The following is a 19,577-nucleotide window of genomic DNA, read 5'->3' on the forward strand; positions in this document are numbered from 1 at the left end:
ATCAGTGGTTTTTAACCGAGCATGTGTATGGCCTCCCAGCTCTAGGGGCATATACAGACTGCTGTGCTGCTGGACTGGCCACCTCTGGGGTGGGGCCAGGCTTTGCATTTTGAAAAAAGTGCCTACATGATTCTCTTGCCCACCCAGGTGGGAAAGCTGGACTCCTCGGTGATCAGAGGTGGAGAAAAGCCTACAGCCCTTCCTCGGGGATTAATCCAGGTTATGGCCATTGTAAAAACTAAGAGAAGCATGCAGACTCCCTTTTCAGAATCAGGCACAAAAAGAAACATTAGATGCTTCGAGGAGCAGAGGCCCAGCCAGGTCCCCATGGTTCAGCACAGTGTTAGGAACATCCTGGAGCATCACCTTGTTAGTTTTCATCAGGAAGCAGGTATTTCCTTTCACACTAGGTCTTGCTTGGATCCACCGTTCCTAGTGGATGTTGCTACAATGTAGCTACCAATTAATGTCAAATGGCTTTCTGCAGTTTTTTTTTTTTTCTCTGAGCATTCCATCTTAATTTAAAAATCTGAACTGTTTACTCATTAGATTAACCCTGCTGGCACAAGTATTTTGATTTCCCTAAGCATCTTGGGAAATTCTCTATCAGTGTCTGTGGAGGGGCAGGCAGGAGTATTGAAGGAGGTAGCCTGGCCCCAGGTGCCACACAAACAAAGCCGGATCCCAGAAAGAAGGTATCCTTCAAGATGATGAGACAAGGAAGATAAAATGCTAAAGAGGCTTATTTAAATATTCAGGGCTTTAGTTAAAGATCTAACCCCAAGATCAAAAGAGTTATTTAAATAAAAGTGGTACATCATTTTTTGGGGTCTATATCTGTAACATGCCTTCTGAAGTTAACCGGTAATAAAAGTATTTGTCCAAAATGCCCTCACCTTATTTTAAAATTAAAAAAAGAAATTCCAATTTGACTTTGGGTGTGGCTTCATTTTCATAGCTGCTAAAGCACTGGTCATTGTATTTATGTTTAGAACTTGGAGGTTGCCCTGGGTTCAGGTGGCATTTGGAAGAGTCCCTCTAATGCAAAGTCATTTTATTTCTCTTGAGACCCTGAAGCACTTAATAAAAACAAAATCTCTGATGAGCCTAAGTATAACACTAGAGGGTCTCTGTCACTGAACAGGGGCTTCTATGGAGGATGAAAATAGAACCCATCGGGAGGAGGGGCGGTGCAGTGGTCCATGGGTGCTGAGAAGTTCGTGGCTGGCTGATGAAATCCAAGTTCAACGTTAGATCATGCTGCCCTGTTTGTTGAAAGGATGTTGATCATTTCATTAGGAAAGGCTAAGTAATTAACTGATATTTCATTAGGGAGTCAGTGACACACCCTTTTTAGTGATGCATTACAGAAATTTCCTAATAGAAAGTTTGCTGCATTTTATGTTTGGAAAGAAGCAGGTCGAACCTTGGGATGCCGGATGGCGCGTCTTCAGAAAACTGTCGTTGCCCACCTGCCATGGCTGATAATTTGGGAGAAAACAGTCTTATTAAAACAGGAATCTGTGCAGTTCCTGGTTTTCTTTTATGGGCTCCTTCGGGCATGTCCTTGTGGGCTTGCTGCTTGGCATGCCTTCGTTGGGTTTAAGAAGGGTTCAACAGCTTAACTGTGTTCATCTTATTTTCTAAATAATGGCTTTTGTTGCCGTGTGATGTGTATTGACAGTGAACCTGTAGCTGTAACTCTGGTGAGCTCACAAGGAATTCTTAGCCTGTGGCAGCAGGTCTACCTGTCTGCCCACTTGGATGCTTCTGCCCGTATCTCCCTGCCCTGTGGCAGCTGCAGGCCAAGGTTCAGATATTCCCAGATGGGGGCCTGGGAGAGGGACCCCTCCCCACACACCCCACCACTGAAGGTCACCTTTCTCCCATGAGCCTTTGCACTGCAGTCTAAGCAAGGTCTCTCCCAAGCCTTCTTCTTCACGCGTGTCTCATGTCAACTGAATGTCGAACAGATCCTTCAAGAGCCATCTCACTTCAGGGTCTGTTTTTGTTTTCTTTTGCTTAGGAAGTAGGACAGTCAGCTTTACTAAATATAGTGAGTATCTCTGTGTCGGAGATGACTTTCCCATCGCACAGCACCGAGGTTAAAGAATTCTTGAAGTATGAGGTAATAATAAGCAATTTTGAAAACAGCGGAAATGGATTTTATATTGGGATGCAGGGTCTCGGTATTTTTTTTTTTTTTTTGGTCACTGATGCCCCGACTGTGGAATAAATCCCGAGGCCTCAATCACTTGGATCAATCCAACCAAGAAGGACTTTTCAGGAAAGAAATTGGGCAGGTATTTACAAAGCTATTTCTTTTAAAATGGTGAGCTCCTCTTTTTTAAGTTTTTAACCAAGAAATGAGTAGGACACTGCAGAGGAATGAAGAATAATCCCCAAGCACCCAGGTTACCTGCGGCCCCTCCTGGGAGAGCGCACAGTGCTGGTCTGAAGGAGGAGGCTCCTTCCCGTCCCTCCCTCTGCTACCCCCTCCCTCCCCGGCAGGTGCAGGGTCTTCGGATCCCCCAGCACAGCCCTTCCTGCGTTCCTCGTGGATGCCTGAGTGTCTTCCCTTCCAGGGCTCTGTTCACAGCAGCCTGTGCATGCGCTCCCCACTGCCTGGCTTGCTTTTTTTTTATGCAGTGGAGTTTGCAACGTGGACGCGCGTAGCTGCGGCGTTTTTCTGTCTTCCATGTGAACCCTTTGAAGGGCTGAATATTAATTGTAGACATAGTCTCTCCATGTGCACCTGGAATGAAGCAGCTTTCTGTAAGGCCATCCTCTGACAGCTTAGGATGGATGTGAAAACAGCAGTCCTGACTCCCAACTTGGTGATTTGTTCATTTGCCAATATTGTGTGTGTGTGAGAGAGAGAGAGAGAAAGAGAGAGAGATAGAGACACAAATCTTAAATAATCTTGACCATTTATCAGAGAATTTGATGAAAAAATAATCAATCAAGTGGCTGATCTCTTGCATTAAGGAAAAAATATAGGCAAAGCATTAAAGGAACTTAGCCATTTTCTCACTCTTATTTAAGAACTTGGCTTAGAACTTAACAGTTACATATGCAGGGTAGCGAGTTAAAAAGCCATGTTTAATTAACAGGCGCTTTGTAATTCTGCACCCTTGTTATGATATAACACCTTGTTCTTCAGCGTAGAAAGCGATTTCTGCATAATTTCAAGGACTGGCATCTTTATGGTAAGGAAGCCATATAAATAAAGATATACTTAGATGGAAATCGGAACATGTTTTTAAAATAGTGTGTGTCTACTTCCCAGCTCTGTTACCAAACTTGCTGCATAAGCCGGACTTGACGTTCTGTGATTATTGCTAATGACCAAAGGAATCGATGGTGCGAGACTGGACGCTATCAGGGGCCCTCATCGGAGAAAGTTATCAGTTTTTTTTTTTTTTTTTTTGGTCATTAAGTGTTAGTGATAAATCATACACTGTTCATTTTGCGTAGATGGAACATATTTAATTCTGATGTACAGAGTTTCAATTTAGCCAGGCTCATTGCTGAGCGAAATGAGTCTTTTGTAACTTCAGAGGAAAGAGAAAAGGCGGTTGTCTGAGCATGGCCAAGTGGGGCCAACGAGAAATACGTACCTTGACCAGCCAGGAGGGTCTGGAAGAGCTTTGTGTGTGTGTGTGTGTGTGTTTTTCTCCCTTCTAGACAACTTGGTTATTTGTACTGACGTTTTATTAGGAATATCAGATGTTCCGTAAATAGCATAAATGACTAGAGATGTTAAACAAAATAGTCTCAAGGTAGATAGTGTTTCCCTGAAGAATGGAGAAAAATATAACAAAGGGTGAATGTTTGGACAGAGCTCTGTTTAAATGGCCGGTGTGTGTTCAACAGGGACTGTTGAAGTTGTGGTGCCTGTTAAACCCTAGTTTTAATTAAAAAAAAAAAAAAGAAAAAAGAAAAAAAGAAAATGGAGTTTCTCATCTCCAGTAAGGTTATGCTTGGTAATGGTTTATTTAAAGGGAAGTCATACTTGAAAGTCAGCATCTTTTTCTAGCTCCATAAAATCTTGTGGGAAAACAGTGACCCCACATCCACTGTCAGGAGAATTCCTAGCACAATTCTCTCTGAAGATGTTTCTCCACGCGTGGGGGGGACCATTCGATTTACTGCAGCATGTAGTGACAAGGAGAAAGCAAAAGAATAATTAGCTCTGTTTTATAGGATGCACGAGAGAGAGAGAGAGAAAGAGGGAGAGGGATTGGAGGCTGCAGAGGAAGGGATTGAGGGGAAGTCTGCCCTAATGCTCTTTTTCTTTTAAGTGCATAACCAAAACGATTCTCTTAAAAGCAAACATTCCCACCCTAGCTTGGGCCAGCCATGTTCTGCCATCTTCCTGCCACTATCTCGTCCGTCCAGGTTGGCTGTGACCGGCTGGGCCATCTGCTGTTCCAGTAGTGGCTTTCTGTACGCTAAGGCAGGCCAATTGGGTCAAATTTTGTGATCTGGCAGATGTCCACTGGAGCTAAGATCAGGCCAGACTCATTTTTATGTGTGTCCAAAGCCAAGATTTCAACTTGGTGAAAGGCTGTGGAATTTATTTCCCAAAGCATTGCCCACACTCCGTCCTCCTTTCTTTGCTCCCCCCACCCCCTTGCACAGGGATGATTGCTTAATGCTCCCAATTATGCCGGATCCCTCTGTATTTTCGAACACCTGTGCACAATTCAGATCATGGGTGGTCACAGAGCCTGGCCCGAGAAATGGGCTTCTCTGTCAGAATGGGAAAATCCTGGGAACCTGACCACGGGACCGTGTGAGGGGGTGAGTGGAGCCGGGGAGAGGCGAATCGTTTCCCTTGAACTTGAACTTGCATTGCTCTGTGTCAGAGTATCCCTCGCTCTTGGCTGGGCCGAGGATTCTAATGAATAATTCAAAAACTAATGTAGTTCAAATAACCCCGAGTTGTAGTCTATCCATAACCATTATCTGTGTCCCTGTCTTGAAAGTTGTTCTTTTTCCCCACGCCCAACGAGCATTACAGCTCCCTGTCAGAACGGGGTGATGGGGTGCAGATGGCGTGTTCATGGAGGAGCTTGCTGGGCTGCCCTGACCCCAGAGCCGGGGTCCTGTCCGAGCTGCAGAAGCTCAGTGAAGGTTCGGTCCAAGCCACACCTTTGTCTATGAGGAGACTCTAGTTCAGAGAGGGGACATGATTTTCACGGTGGCACCTGGCCATTGGGATTACAGTGATATTCATACCTGTATCCATATTCATAGTCACCTGGGCCATGCAGATGTGTACTGTGGCGTACATACGTGAGCGTGTGTTTCCAAGGGTGCCTATCTGTGTATATACCGTGCGCGTGTGTACTATTTAAAAATGATACATACGGCTCCTGTTCTGTCTCTGTTTTGATCATGAGCTTTTCTTCACCCTGCCAGTAGCATTCTTCTTGTACCATGAGCCTTGGGTATAAGCATCGGCACCTACTTGGTCTTCTGGCGCATGCATTTATATTTGGTTTTCTTCTTCTATTTGAGGACAGCATCATCCGGACCAAATGGTCTCTCTGGTGTTAGAAATGCACGTGGGACTAAGGATAGAACAGGCCCGGGGTTCTGCCAGTGTTTGCTGGGGATGTGTGTATTGCACTTGGTGTGTGCGTGCGTACACATGGGCACGTGCCTAGATGGAGGCGTGTACCGGAGGAGTGTGGGTGAAACCCTGAGCGTGAGGATCTGGAAGTGATTTTTTAGTGAGTTGTTCACACTCTCACGGCTCTTGGAGGTTGATATGCGTGCTGGGCCCTGGTACCCCCATTAAAGACATCAGGGACACCTGGGTCTCAGTTTTCTTGACGCTCTGTCATACCGAGCACATCTTGGTTTGCAGGTCAGAGCATGTATTGGGGATGAGGTGAAAAAGAAGCTTGTTTTCTGCATTAAATATCAATTTTGGAGAATCTAGGACAACCGAGTCCAGTCTCAGAGTGTAAATAGCCCATGAAACAACTTGTCTGTAAAAATATAGAAGACTCTAAATCTTATGAGGCTTTCAAAAATCCCCCAAAGCAAATAAAAAGTGGAAGGAGACCAGCTACCTACTTGCCAGCCCAGTGTGAAATTAAACTGCAGGGTCCCCTGCTAGACATTAGGAAGAATTTCAAGATGGTGGCCGCAGAGCATTAAACCAAGAGCGGGGCCTTCTGAGGACGGTGCCTGTGGGACTGCACAGGCCACATCTCAGGAGCTGGCCCTGCTGAGAGGACTGCAGCATTTCCTTCTGCACCAGGGTTTGCTCCCCAGGAACTGAGGATGGGGATGGGACCGGCGTAGCCAGCTGGGCTCCTGTGTGTTGGGCTCCTGTTACTGAATCCAGGCTGGACTGCAGATGCCTTGCCCAGAACACACCTCCTTCTGGGGTACAAGACACGCACTGCAGACCACACGTGGGTCCTCTCCTGCCTGGGGTTCTCTGCAGCTTGTGCAGAGGCCTGGGAGGACGCGTGTCCTGCTCTTGCTTTCCCTCCCTCTCCGCTTTCCTTTGGTGCTGGGTATTGAACCCAGGATCGCTCTGTCACTGAGCTACATCTCCACAGTTCCAGTTTAATTTTTAATTTTGAGACAGGATTTTGCCGAGTTGCTGAGGCTGGCCTTGAACTCGGAATCCTCCTGCCTCAGCCTCCCGAGTCCCTGGGATAACAGGTGTGCGCCACCGCAGCTGGCTCGCCCTCCATTTTCTACAGCCCTCTCCCAGGACCTCACCACCTGGGACCCCTGTTGCTGTTGTTGTCATTTTTCTTCATTGTCATCTGCCCTGGGCTTTATTCTGGTAGAGGCCTGCCGGGCTTAGCATCAGATGGCAGCCTCAGTAAAGAGCTTCCATTTTTTCCTTGGTGTTAATGATTACTTGAGCGGCTTCTCTCTGCAAGGGCACCCTTTGTCAGCCACACCACACACATGAAACGCAAAGCCATACGTGGACATGCTGTCCCATGTCTTGAGTAGAGGGGACACCGTCGCAGAATGACATGAGACAAGCTTCCCTAGTGTGGGTGAGTGAGTCCCTGTGAGTTGGAAACTGAGACTGGATTCTTTTCTTTGGCAGTGCTGTGGATTGAACTGAGGGACTTGTGCACCCGAGACAAGCGCTCTGCCAACTAAGCCAGGCTCCCAGCCCGAGGGCGGATTCTTTTTGATGTCATAGAGTGTTAGAATGTGGACGTATTCTGGAGCCTCTCTGTTCTCTCTCTTCACGTGTCCTGATTCTCATCAGCCACTTGGTGGTGTGGGCCTCCTGAGCAAGCCACTGTGAGTTTTAGTTTATCGCGGTGGTGGTGACGGTGGCGCCTGCCCAGACACATGAGCAGATGCACATAGCGCCCCGACGACATGGCCCCTGGAAGGCCCTTGGTGGCTCTGCCTCAGTGGTAAGCACTCTCCCTCTGGCCTGTGTGTCCCAGGGAGTGAGCTCCTGGCACTTTACATCCTCTCTGGCGTGTGTGATGGTGGAAGGTGAGCAGTGCAGCCAGCTGACCTGAGCCTTCTTGGTTTGCTCCGGCTGCCTCCCCTCCCCTCCTCTGCAGAGCCCTCTCCTGCTGCCCTCTCTGTCCAGCTCATGGCTCTTCATGATGCTTGGTGTGCACCACTTTCCAGGGGACCGAGTGCTGGCAGGGGTGCCTCCTGAGGAGGGAGGGGTGTGACAAGCTGATGCAGAGTGCCCAGGGGCCAAGCTGGGAGTGACAGTCCCCTGTTTGCAAGGTACACGCCAGGCAGGTCGCCACCTTCGAGGGGAGGTGCTTTGAGAATCTGTCGGCATTGTCCCTCACAGCCCGTGCCCCCTATGGGCGCCCCTTCCCCAGGCCGCACCCCACAGCCCTCCTGTCCAGCTCACCTGTTGCACACTGAGTGCCCATTACAACTGGGTCTGACGCTAGGCCTCACAGGGTTCCTGGTCAGGCTGGGGACCTGGCTCTGTTGGCCTGGGCCGTCTGTGTCAGTCTTGTCCAGCCCAAGGTCTGGGCCTTGGGTCCCCTGGGGACAAGAAAGGGCTCTGGACAGCTCACCATCGGCCCAGCCCTTACTGATGATCCATTCACGGTTCTCCACGCCTTTATTTCACCAACCGCCGCTTCCCAGGTCAGGGAGAGGGAGGGACCTTGCACTCCCCATGGTGATGGATGCACCTGACTCTGGTGAGGTGTGCTTGGTGTCCCTGGATGGTGGTCCTGGTCAGTGACAGGTGTGGGTGCTCACGTCACTGCAGGAGCCTTTGTTGCATCTGCCGTTGGGAACGTGACGTGGACCGGGTTCATTTATCCACTCATTTACTCCTTCACTTGTTTATTTATTAATTCCTCATTTGTTCATTAATGGACCCCAAATTACTCCTGGGCCAGGAACCATTGCTGTTCACCCCACCCCTTGGCTTACTCTGGAACATCCTCAGACATTTTAATCGTTTAGACATCCAAACCAGATGTTCTTTGTCAATAAACATGTGTCGCTGATCATCTTCTGCCTTTCATTTACTAAGTATACAGCACCCAGGGTCAGCGAGTCGTCCTGATGCAGAGTTACAACTTGTGTAACACATGGGGGGCTCTTGGTTACCCGTTGACTACCTAAAATATGCTAGGTAGGTACCAAGCATAAAGTATTCTTCCTTCCCTGTTTCTTCTTCCCTTTCTTCATTAGAAGCCAGGGGTACTTTACCACTGACCTACATCCCCAGTCCTTCTTACCTTATTTTGAGGCAGGGTCTCACCAAGTTGCCCAGACTGGCTTTGAAGTCGTGATCTTCCTGCCTCAGCCTCCAGAACCTTTTCTTTCTAGCCTGAGCATTGAATTAAGATGTGGCAGATTGATTTTTCCATGAGGCTAGAAGGCAGGTGTCATCTTGAGTATGTCTTAATTTGAAGTTCTTGTTAAGTGTGTAGCCTTCCCCAACCCCCCCCCCCCCAAAAAAAAAAGATAGGTGTATTTGGCAAAGACTATTGCACAATGAATTGTAAAAACCAGAGTAAAACGTTCCAGCAGTGATTTCCCATTACAGATGTTCTACGGGGGAGTTGCTTTAACACCAGCCTCATGCATGGCGTCTCCCTGGGAAACCAGCCTATTGGGGAAGGTCAGTTTGTAATCTGAAGTCCACCAGCTGTCATTCCCCATCTGTATTTCAACCCCTACTACTGCATCCGGGACAGAGTGACCAAAGACCTTGGTGTCTGTAGTCCCTAACTCCTTGGTGGGCAATTTGGTTTCTTTCCTTTCCTCTTTTCAATTTCCATCACAAACCAGCAAGGAAATAACTTCCCCAAAGGATCATTGAAATATATTCCCAAATATCCCTAATTAAAAAACCCCAAACTGCAAAAGCCATCTGACTCTCAGGAATGAGAAGTTTGGTGGATGCCCAAGGCACCCGTTGGGGGTGCAGCCAAGCCCATGTTTGGTCTCAGGTCGTGTGGTAGTTAAGGGCCAGGACTCCAGTTCAGCCCACTTGGGTTTAAAAAGGTTTTTTTTTTTTTTGGTATCGGATGACTTATAGCTTGTTAAACTTTCTGAGTTGCTTTCATCTGCCTTCATCGTCTATAAACGTGCGTGCGTGCCTGTGCGTTTAAAAGGACATAATGATAGAATTCACCTCCTCTGTCTGTGGATCAAATGATGTAATCCCGGTAGGATGTGACACCTGGTGCCCTGGGAGTCCAGGGGCCTCGTGTGTGTGTTAGCACCTGTGATGAGTGTTCCTCTGTCCCTATTGGCTAAACGGCCCCTTACTGAGCCAAGGCTCCTCCTAGCTCTGTCCTTATTGGTTAGGCGGCCTCTTACGTAACCAAGTCTCCTCCCTCGCCCTGCTCCTATTGGTTAAGTGGCCTCCTCCCTAGCCAAGGCCCCTCCTTGAGCATCTGAGAGGTGGAGAGGATGGGGAACTGGGCCAGGATCCTCAGCGCAGGGAGGAGGCCGGCTGACCTTCGAATGGGGCCTGAGAACCGAGCCTCCGGTTGGTGACGCTGCTGTTGGGTTTTGGAGCTTGGGTTGACTTGCTTTGGTTCTCTCTCTTCGCTTTTGAATAAGCTCCCAAAATATGGTTTTGTTGGGTGTTTTTTATTTGCCTCTGACATCGGTGCAGGTGCAGATAACAGGAAGCGAAACCGCAAGTGGCCCAAGGGAGCCTCGCTCCACTGGTGCCAAGCAGGTCTCACACCCGGGCGCTATCACCTTACTGATAATCTGGGAAGCTGGGTATTCACACGTGCCCCGAGGATTACGGGGGTGAAGTCACCGCCGGCACCCTGGCACCCTGGCACCCACTGCCTCGCTCCCCTGAAGGGCGTGCGAGGAGCCGGTGCCAGCTTCACCCGAGAGCATCCCGGGGCGGTTAGGTGCTTGGCATTCTCTAAGGCGCTTCCTCCCGCGGGTGGAGAAGTTCTCTTTGACAGATGAATTCACAGGGTGTGCCTAGAACTGAAGTCCAACCTGGCATTGAGACCACGTTGGATGTGTCTTCGTTCCAAAATGTAAAATTTTGGAAAATTGAAGACCCATGGCTAGAATACCAAATTTTCTAAATGTTCAAATATTTGCATAGAGCAGCGGTCATATCCAAAGAAAATGTCTTCGAGCCTTCTTTGGTGCTGTGTCTTGAAGGGCTCAGGAAGAGACACAGTTGCCCAGCCTACCTGGGGGGCATGGGGTCTCTCTCATTCTATGGTGCTGGTCTTTGCAGGGAGCCCTTACACATTCGCTAAATTGGGTGGAGTCGGCCTGGGTGGCTGCCCTCTGGAAGGAGTGTCTGGGTCTGTGCTCCTGGTCTGCGCTCCTGTGCTGCATCTGCACCTGGGCCACGTAAGATGCCCGCCTGCTTCCTGCTTCTGGGAAGAGCGCATCTCTAGCCATGCGCTGACCCACAAGGCAGTCAGAGCCTTTGCCTCCTCCCTGCACGGGCCGGGACATTATTCTCTCTTCTTCATCCTTCACAGCCACTCTGTGACCACAGGGCATGTGCATTGTCACACCCAGCCCCCATGGTTTGTCCCCAGCTGGCTCCTGCATTCACCCCCAGCCTCACATCCTGCATCTTCCAGAAGAGGCCCAGTCCTCTTCCCACCGCTCATCAAAGAGAGAGCGTGAGGGAACGGCCCCAGGTGGGGACTGGGTGCTCTGGAGGACCTCTTTAGCCTCAGCCAGCTTGTCTGTGACATGGTTTGGGTGCGTTGTCACAAGGGTAATTCACGTCCTATGAAGGTGGATCCTGCTGGCCATGTGATCCCAGTCTCCAGAGGCAGAGTTTCATGGTGCCTGGTCAGGAATCCAGCCCAGGGTGCCACGCAGCGGTCCCAAGCCAGGCAGCGACTGCTTCACAGCCCGTCCACCACTTCCCGGCCACAGGACTCTGCACTTGCTGTTAAACACTGGTGTGCCTTGGTTTTCATGCCCACCTAATGGTAGGGTGGCCCCGCAGGCACAGGGCCCGTGGAGAGGACTAGAGCGGCTAATGGCGTAATGCACTTGGAGCAAACGGGAGGCCTGGAACAGAGCGGGCCCTCGGGAAATCCTAGGCTCATGTGGTCGCCCTGGTTGTGCCCACAGTGGTTATCATCACCCGCTCCCAGTCCGGGCAGAGGCACCATGGAGAGGTCGTGTGTAGAACTTCCAGATCCTTCCATGTCTCGACTGCTTAGGAGGCAGAAGCCCAAGAGGAGGTCAGGTTGGAGAGTCCTGGTGTAGACCCAGGCTCCTGCCATAGGCAGGGCATCTCCTCTGCCTGGGATGGAGACACATGGAGGGAGTTGGTTGCAGTTGGGTATCGCATCTTGGCTTTGAAAACAGAAGATGAAGAGCATTTCCTTGCTACTTGCCATAACTCATTTGCTTTTTTTTTTTTTTCTTTCTTTCTTACTCCTTGAGGAGGGGGGCAAAAAAGCAAAGAGGAATTTCAGCTTTGCCTTTTCCTGTTAGTGAACAGACAATGAGGACCCTGCACAGAGGATTCACGGGGGACGCTTTGGATGGTGTAGAACTTGGTGTGCAGAGATTCTGTCTGGGATAGCAAACAGTGGTCTCCGGAGGAGATCCCCAGGGGAGGACCAAGCCTGTGTGTTCCATGCTTCCCCTCTTCATGTGCACCTAAGACGAAGCTTAATTTGTAAGCTAGGCAAGGCCAGAGGTCAACCGTAGCCAATAGTAGGATGGTTATAGCAATGCAGTGGAATTATGTGACTAGTCTCTCTCTCTCTCTCAAAACATCATAGTTTTGGGATGAGTTGACTGCAGGTGACGGGGACTGAAGGAAGCAAACCTCAGGGGAGGGGCCCGGCGAGGCCAGGCCCACAAAGCGGAGAGTTCACAGCTCTGCGTTTGCAGGGACAGTTGCCATAGCTGATGTGTCCACTTTCTTCCGTCCACCCAGTAAGTTGAAAGGCACATGTGACGTCATCTCTATTTGTAGGTGAGGAGTATGAGATGCAGAGGGGACGGGTTTTCCCAGAGTCACGTGGCTGGATTTTTCCTCTTGTGTTTGAAGCACATGGAAAATCACATTCCTATACACATTCTTTGCTGAAGTAGACTTCATACCTAGACGTGGAATTGCATCCTTTTGCTGATTTACCAGATCGCTTTCCAAAGCAGCTGAGCAGCTTTACGTTGTCACCAGCAGAGCACAAGGGTTCCAGTTTCCCCACATCCTCACGATTCTGATTATCTTTCTATTAAATGGCTTCGTGATTGCATCTTGTTTTTGAAGTTAGGAAACTGAGCTTGGGAGGATTTAATGGCTTGGCTTCAATGACCAAAGGTGGTTCCATGACCCAGGTTCTTTTCTGGGCCTGCAAGATGTAAGGTCATTGCTGCAGGGGCTCACAGGAGGAAGACGGGGACAGCAGGTGGAATCCAGTTGGCAAGACCCACATCTGGGAAAGACCTGGGAGGCCAGGCCAGTTCTGGGGCCCTCGGAGGAGGCCAGGCCCATGTGGCCTTAAGTACAGGTTCCCGGGATGATTGTGGGCATGTGAATGGGACCTGGGTGGGGGCCCAGCTCCCCAAACCCCCTCCTCCCAGCCTCCTGCATGCTGCTGGGTGACTTTGTCCTTGTCTCCCTGCATCGGACAAATGTAGAATGCAGTCTCAAAGAGTGAGGAGTCAGAAGCCAGGACTTCCTGCTCCCTCTCCTCTGCCTCAGTGGACATGAGGTGGGGCCTTGACCATGACCACCCAGCCCAGCTACCTCCCCACACAGAAGCTCCCAGCAGAATTTCTAGTTTGTCACAGTTCTTGGCTCAGTCTCCCTCCCTGAGGAGACGGAGCTTTTAAGGCACTTTCTCGTGGGGGTCAGTCGTTTGTGCCACGTGCTGTGCTCTGGGGACACAGAGGACTTTAAGATTCATTGATGGGCAGGTACCTTTTCTAGAGAATTTTTTATTTTGACCATTTGAAGTGTGGAAGATAGTCCAGAGGCGCGCAGACATGTGATACAGTCATTTTCTGCAAAGCATCCACCTTTCCAACTCCCTATTTTCCTTCTCAGTCCAGACAGGAAGCTGGTAATCTCCCAGTTATTTGTTCAGAAAGGTAACTTGGCGATTCACTCAAGTGAATCGTGTTTCTCTAGGAATTCCTCGTTTCTCCCCCATCCTTAAGAAGATAGTCATTACCATTTCCGTGTGTTTAAATCTAACTTGTGGAATCTGTTCTAGTGAACAGACACTTATAAGTGATATTAAATGGATTGGTTTCCTGATTCTTTTCTTTTTTATTTGATAACCACTTACCATCTAATCCTTTATTGTCTTTTTGGTCATTGCATCCTGTAATTTTTCCAAAAATGACAAGAAAAACACCTATCATGAATGCTCCAAATATATTCACTGATGGGTCAAATAATGGTACAGCAGCAGTAGTTACCCCTGATCAAACTTTTACATTTTTAGTACCCAAACAATCAGCTCAAAAGGTAGAGCTTAATGCAGTTTTACAAGCTTTTGTGATGTTTAAAGATTCTGTATTTAATTTATTTTCTGATAGTCAGTATGTAGTTAATGCTATAGTATCTCTTGAAGATGCTGGTAGGATTTCCCCTTCTTCTACTGTTTTCTCTTTGCTTTCCACTATACAAAGTCTAATCTGGGACAGAAAAGATCCATTCTTTATAGGACATATCAGGGCACATACAGGATTGCCTGGAGCCCTTAGTTTGGGCAATGATTTAGCAGATAAAACTACACATGACATACATATTTTCTCTACACTAGAAGAAGCTATAAATTTTCATAAAAAGTTCCATGTCAATGCTAATACTTTACAAAAGCACTTTAAAATAACTAAGGAACAAGCTAGACAAATAATAAAACAATGTCAAAACTGTGTGACCTTTTTACCACAAGTTAATCTTGGAGTCAATCCTAAAGGATTGATACCTAACCATATTTGGCAGATGGACGTCACACACTTGCCAGAATTTGGAAAATTAAAATATTTGCATGTTACAGTTGATACTTCTTCTGGATTTTTGATGGGCTCCCTTCATGCCGGAGAAAAAACTAAAGATGTTATAGCTCATTGCTTACAAAATTTTGCCACTGTGGGTGTTCCAAAACAGTTAAAAACAGATAATGCCCCTGGTTATACTTCTACCTCTTTTAAACAATTTTGCTCAACATTTGGCATTACTCATATAACAGGAATCCCATACAATCCACAGGGACAAGGCATAGTTGAAAGAGCTCATCAAACTATTAAAATGTACTTATTAAAGCAAAAAGAAGGAATTGGGAAGGGGTATATATTCCCCAAAGATAAACTTAAAATAACCCTTTTTACTCTAAACTTTTTAAATTTGGATTCATCAGGACTTAGTGCTGCAGAAAGGCATATGTGTCCAAAAAATGTACATAAGCCCAAGGTACTTTGGAAGGATATTCTAACAGGACAATGGAAAGGTCCTGACCCAGTAATTGTCTGGAGTCGAGGGTCTGTTTGTGTGTTTCCACAGGGAGAACAGCAGCCGATTTGGATTCCAGAGAGATTAACCAAGGTCCTGACCCAGTGATTGTCTGGAGTCGGGGGTCTGTTTATGTGTTTCCACAGGGAGAACAGCAGCCGATTTGGATTCCAGAAAGATTAGCTAAAGCGATTTCTACAGACCAAAAAGAAGATGATTTGGCTCAAATCCATAACAACTGATATCCAAAACTCCAGTTTGGCTATTCTTACATCTGCAACAGAACCAGGATGCTTTTTTCAATATCTATTTTATTATTGCCCTTTGCCATATCATGAAGTTCTATTTTGTTTTTTGAGCTCATACAGACCTAGGTTAATGTTTTGCTGATCAGTTCTATTTTTTGACTATAGAGTTTTTAAGCATTGCAATGGAGATTTCACCTGTAAAAAGTTATAAGGCCTTTACTATAATGTTATGTGTTGTATGTATTATATTATGTGTGCACACTTGTGTTTTGTGTTATATGTTTGAATGCACGTATGTCCATATATCATATATGATGAGCGCTCATGATAAAATGGATCCAAATATTTTTTTTTTCACGTGATTTATATGGTTTAATTTAAATTGGGTAAACAACTGTTGAGGATTGTTTTAATATGTAAACAAAAAAGAAGGTTAACAGATCTGTTTGTTTACTTTTACCTTTCCTTTTCATTATATTTAATAATTCTCTTAAAGATAATGTAAATTGTTAAGAAAATTGTTTTCTTTTAGTGCCTTCTGTAATGTTACATAATTTTTTCTTTAGCCATTATTGCCAGAATTCCTATCTTCATCCCAGTGCCGGTGAAGACAATGTAAATTGTTAAGAAAATTGTTTTCTTTTAGTGCCTTCTGGAATGTTACATAATTTTTTCTTTAGCCATTATTGCCAGAATTCCTATCTTCATCCCAGTGCTGGTGAAATGAAAGATAAAACCAATCTACAGCTTCTACAATAGCCATCACTGAACTGCTTGCAGAACTTGCCTGGACACATTATGAGCTCACCTGTATGCATTGTGAACTATCTGTTGGTACAGCGAATTGTGGTAGTGCTGGAGTATTTTTGCTGATGGTGTCACCGGTGGTACAATTTTTCAAAGGAGCCCTCAATTGGCTTAATGTCATGGCATTTTGCATCCTCCTCTACTAGTGATGGTCTAAAATTTGGGGGCCAACAGAGGTGAGGCAAAGAACCTCACCCCCCCACTGGTGCAAAGGCCTATCCACAAGTATGGCTGTATGCTGGACCGGTAGTCAGTGACGGGTATGATCCAATTGCAGTGGTACCAACCTAAGACAGGAGGCTGACGCCTAGAGGTCAGTTCATCCGATGACGGGTAAGGACCATATGTTGAATTGGACTGCCTAACAGGCACGGTCCCTAAGCCACATGCTTGTTGTTTAAACAGAGAGGGGGAGATGTTGAGAGCCACAGCCGAAGGGGCCCCAGCAAACTTCCAGCTGCCAGCTGATGATTGGCTCACAGCAGCCCCAGCAACATCTAGCTGATTGGCTCCTCGGCCCCAGCAACATCTAGCTGATTGGCTCCTCTGCGGTGATGCTCATTGGACTGTTTCCCTGCCCTTTCAGACCACGGAGCTGCTCATTGGGGGACTTTTTTGGCTCCGCCCACGTGACCCAGCCAATCGGCCTCAAGAGCAGGAGGATTGTGGGAGGTGGGGAGAAGCTTGGGTGGGAGAGAGAGGCTTGTGGAAAGCCAGTGGTGGCAGTTGAGGCTCTGAGGGTTTTTCCTGAGAGACTATTTTGTTTGTCGTGTGTGGTTCTAAAAATAAAGTTAGTTTCTTTTGACAAGTGGCTCCTGATTGTGCCCAGCCAGACTGCGGCATATACCAGGAACATTTTTTGTATCATTAAATAGTCTCCGTAAGCACGATTTTTCAAGAGTGCCACAATTGCCTTCAGATTATATAGTTTACCATCGTTTATTTGCCATTTCTTTGGTTGGCTGTTGGCAGGATTTCCACGTTTGGCTGACATAAGTAACACCGAGACAGACATGGAGGTGCGTCACTTTGCTTCCTTATTAGATTCTTTTTTAAAAGTATTTTTTAGTTGTAGTTGGACACAAGATTTTTATTTTGTTTATTTATTTTTATGTGGTGCTGATGATTGAACCCAGTGCCTCACTCATGCTAGGCAAGTGCTCTACCACTGAGCCACAGCCCAGGCCCAAAGGGATTTTTTTGTGTGTGTGTGCTAGAGATTGAACCTAGGGCCTTGTGCATGCAAAGCAAGCACTCTACCAGCTGAGCTATGTCCCCAATCCCTGCAACTGTCTTAATTTTATTTCACTGTATGGTGTGAGGCAAAGGTTAGAATTGTGAAGTAAGTTGTGGTTGCAGAATCAAATTTTTTTTTTTTTTTAATAATTTCTCATTCTCTGGTTGTACCTGATATAGAATCCCACCAGTTGTATAGTTAGTTATGTATGTACAGAATTAAGTTTTGATTAATCATTTTGCATTATTAATTATAATTGCTCTAATGTAGACTGGATTTCAATATATAATAGGCTCTTTATTTATTTTATAGCACTGGGGATCCAACCCAGAGTCTTGGGCTTGCTAGAAAACCACTCTACCACTGAGCACATTCAGGGTCCTTTCTGTTTTTTATTTTTGAGGCAGAAACTCACTAAGTTGCTGAGGTTGGCCTTTAACTCGCCATTCTCCAGCCTCAGCCTCCCAAGTCACTGGGATTTCAGTTGTGCATTCAAGTCTCTTCTCTATCTTTTCTATTCTGTGTCACAGAAAGGCAGTATTTATTCCATGGTGCTTACACGTGCTCTGCTGTTAGGATTCTCTCATATGAGTTTCGTGGCCTTGAACAAGTTGCCAAACTGTTCTGGGTCCAGATCTCCTGTGGAAATGAGGATACTGTGGGCAGAGAATGAGGTACTTCCAATGAGGACTCACTGTTTCCGATTTTCTGGGGCAAGCCTGCCTTCATACCTGTTGCTCAAGAATCCTGTCGGGTTTGACGTTTTTTCAGATTTTTCATTTGCATTAAAGCATTCTTAGAAGCAGACATGAACTTTATATGCTGCTTCTGCTCCTGTGTGGTGTCAGCGTAGGGTGTGTGAGACATGTGCGTAGTGGTCTTGGAGAGGTGATCAGCAGGCTTCCTTCCTCTCTCTCTTTATTTTGGGTACCAGGGATTGAACTCAGGGACACCCAACCACTGAGCCACCTCCCCAGCCCTGTTCTGTATTTTATTTAGAGACAGAGTCTCACTGAGTTGCTTAGCTCCTTGCTTTTGCTGAGGCTGGTTTTGCTCTTGTGATCCTTTTGCCTCAGCCTCCCGAGCGGCTGGGATGACAGGCATGCGCCACCACACCTGGCTTCCTTTCTCTCTTGACCTGTTCTGGGACATTGTCACGAACCCCTGTGTCTTGCGGTTCTTGGTGTCAGTGGGGAAAAACAGAGGCCCAGCAATTCTGCTGGAAGATAAACTCTGAATGTTCTTGTTAGAGTTGGTTTTCTCCTTTTTGAATGCTGTCAACGTATAAATATTAATTTTTATTGTGTGCTCACGTTTTAAAAGCATACATTTTGTGATAAACCCTTTTGGTGGTGATGAACCTTAAAAAGTGTTCCTCCTGGAGAGCAGGAGGGTCCCCCAGACATTAACTTCCATAGAATGCTTTTGTTCACTGTGGGGGTCCCAGTAAAGCCACTGAGCATTCAGAAAATAGAGAAGTACCACGTCGTTTTCCAAAGGAGGACTTATTCTAAGAAGGCTGGACCTCGGGCCATGGCAGAACCTGTGTTTATGTTTTATTCCATGAAGTGTGACTTTCCTTTAGATCCAAGGTGTGTTTTCTAAATTCATGCTGCATTCTGAGGTTTCTTAGACACATCTGAGGAGGCATTGGTGACCTGGGTTGTGTGGTACTGTTAATGTAAGGTTTTTTGTTTTTTTTTTAATAACACCCATGAGTGCCGCCAACTTCACATTTATGGTATTGGACGCTTCAAATAGAAACTCACTCAAGGTCATTCTGGTAATAGTTTGATTTTTTTTTAAACATCCAAATCATGAAAAACAAATTAAAGTGGTTGGCATTTCATTCTTTTGAAGATGAAATACCTAATGTGAAGATGATGATGATTGTAAATTAGGTTTAAAAATAACGTTGAAGGTGAAGTCATTTGTTTTTGTGATGATGAATTTGGATGCTTTTCTGGGGAACGTGTTGTGGAAAGCCCATTTTTACTGGATTAAGAAACACGAAGAGTAAAATGTTCTTGGAAGCGATAGTGGTGACCACATATTTCATAATTCTATCTAGACTACAGTATCCGTCCCTTGAATAGAAGAAGCTGGACCTCACTACCACCATTACAAATATTATTATGTGTGCACAGATGACCAGATACCAAGGTTTTACGTTGAGATTCATGTTGAATACCCACAACTACTTAACCACCAGTGGGATTATAGGGATAAATATTTGAGATTTTGAAAAAGTATTTTGTAAATTAGTGTGAATGGTCTACCATGTCATTAAACTTTAAGAAGGGAATAGTCTGAATTTGTATTTTGTTCAACATTTGTTGGAAATTTTAATAACTCG

The 19,577-nt window shown here is 46.4% G+C and overlaps 1 protein-coding gene across 5 annotated transcripts in view; it reads left to right on the forward strand.

Moving 5' to 3' along the window:
* Foxp1 (forkhead box P1) overlaps positions 1-19,577 on the forward strand; it is a 528,005-nt gene that overhangs the window by 8,636 nt on the left and 499,792 nt on the right. The gene's annotated exons all lie outside the window — the stretch shown is intronic.

Source organism: Marmota monax, unplaced genomic scaffold (assembly GCF_021218885.2).
Source record: "Marmota monax isolate L192 unplaced genomic scaffold, Marmota_monax_Labrador192_F-V1.1 WCK01_AAM20220418_F8-fsc00028, whole genome shotgun sequence".
NCBI classification, from domain to species: domain Eukaryota; kingdom Metazoa; phylum Chordata; class Mammalia; order Rodentia; family Sciuridae; genus Marmota; species Marmota monax.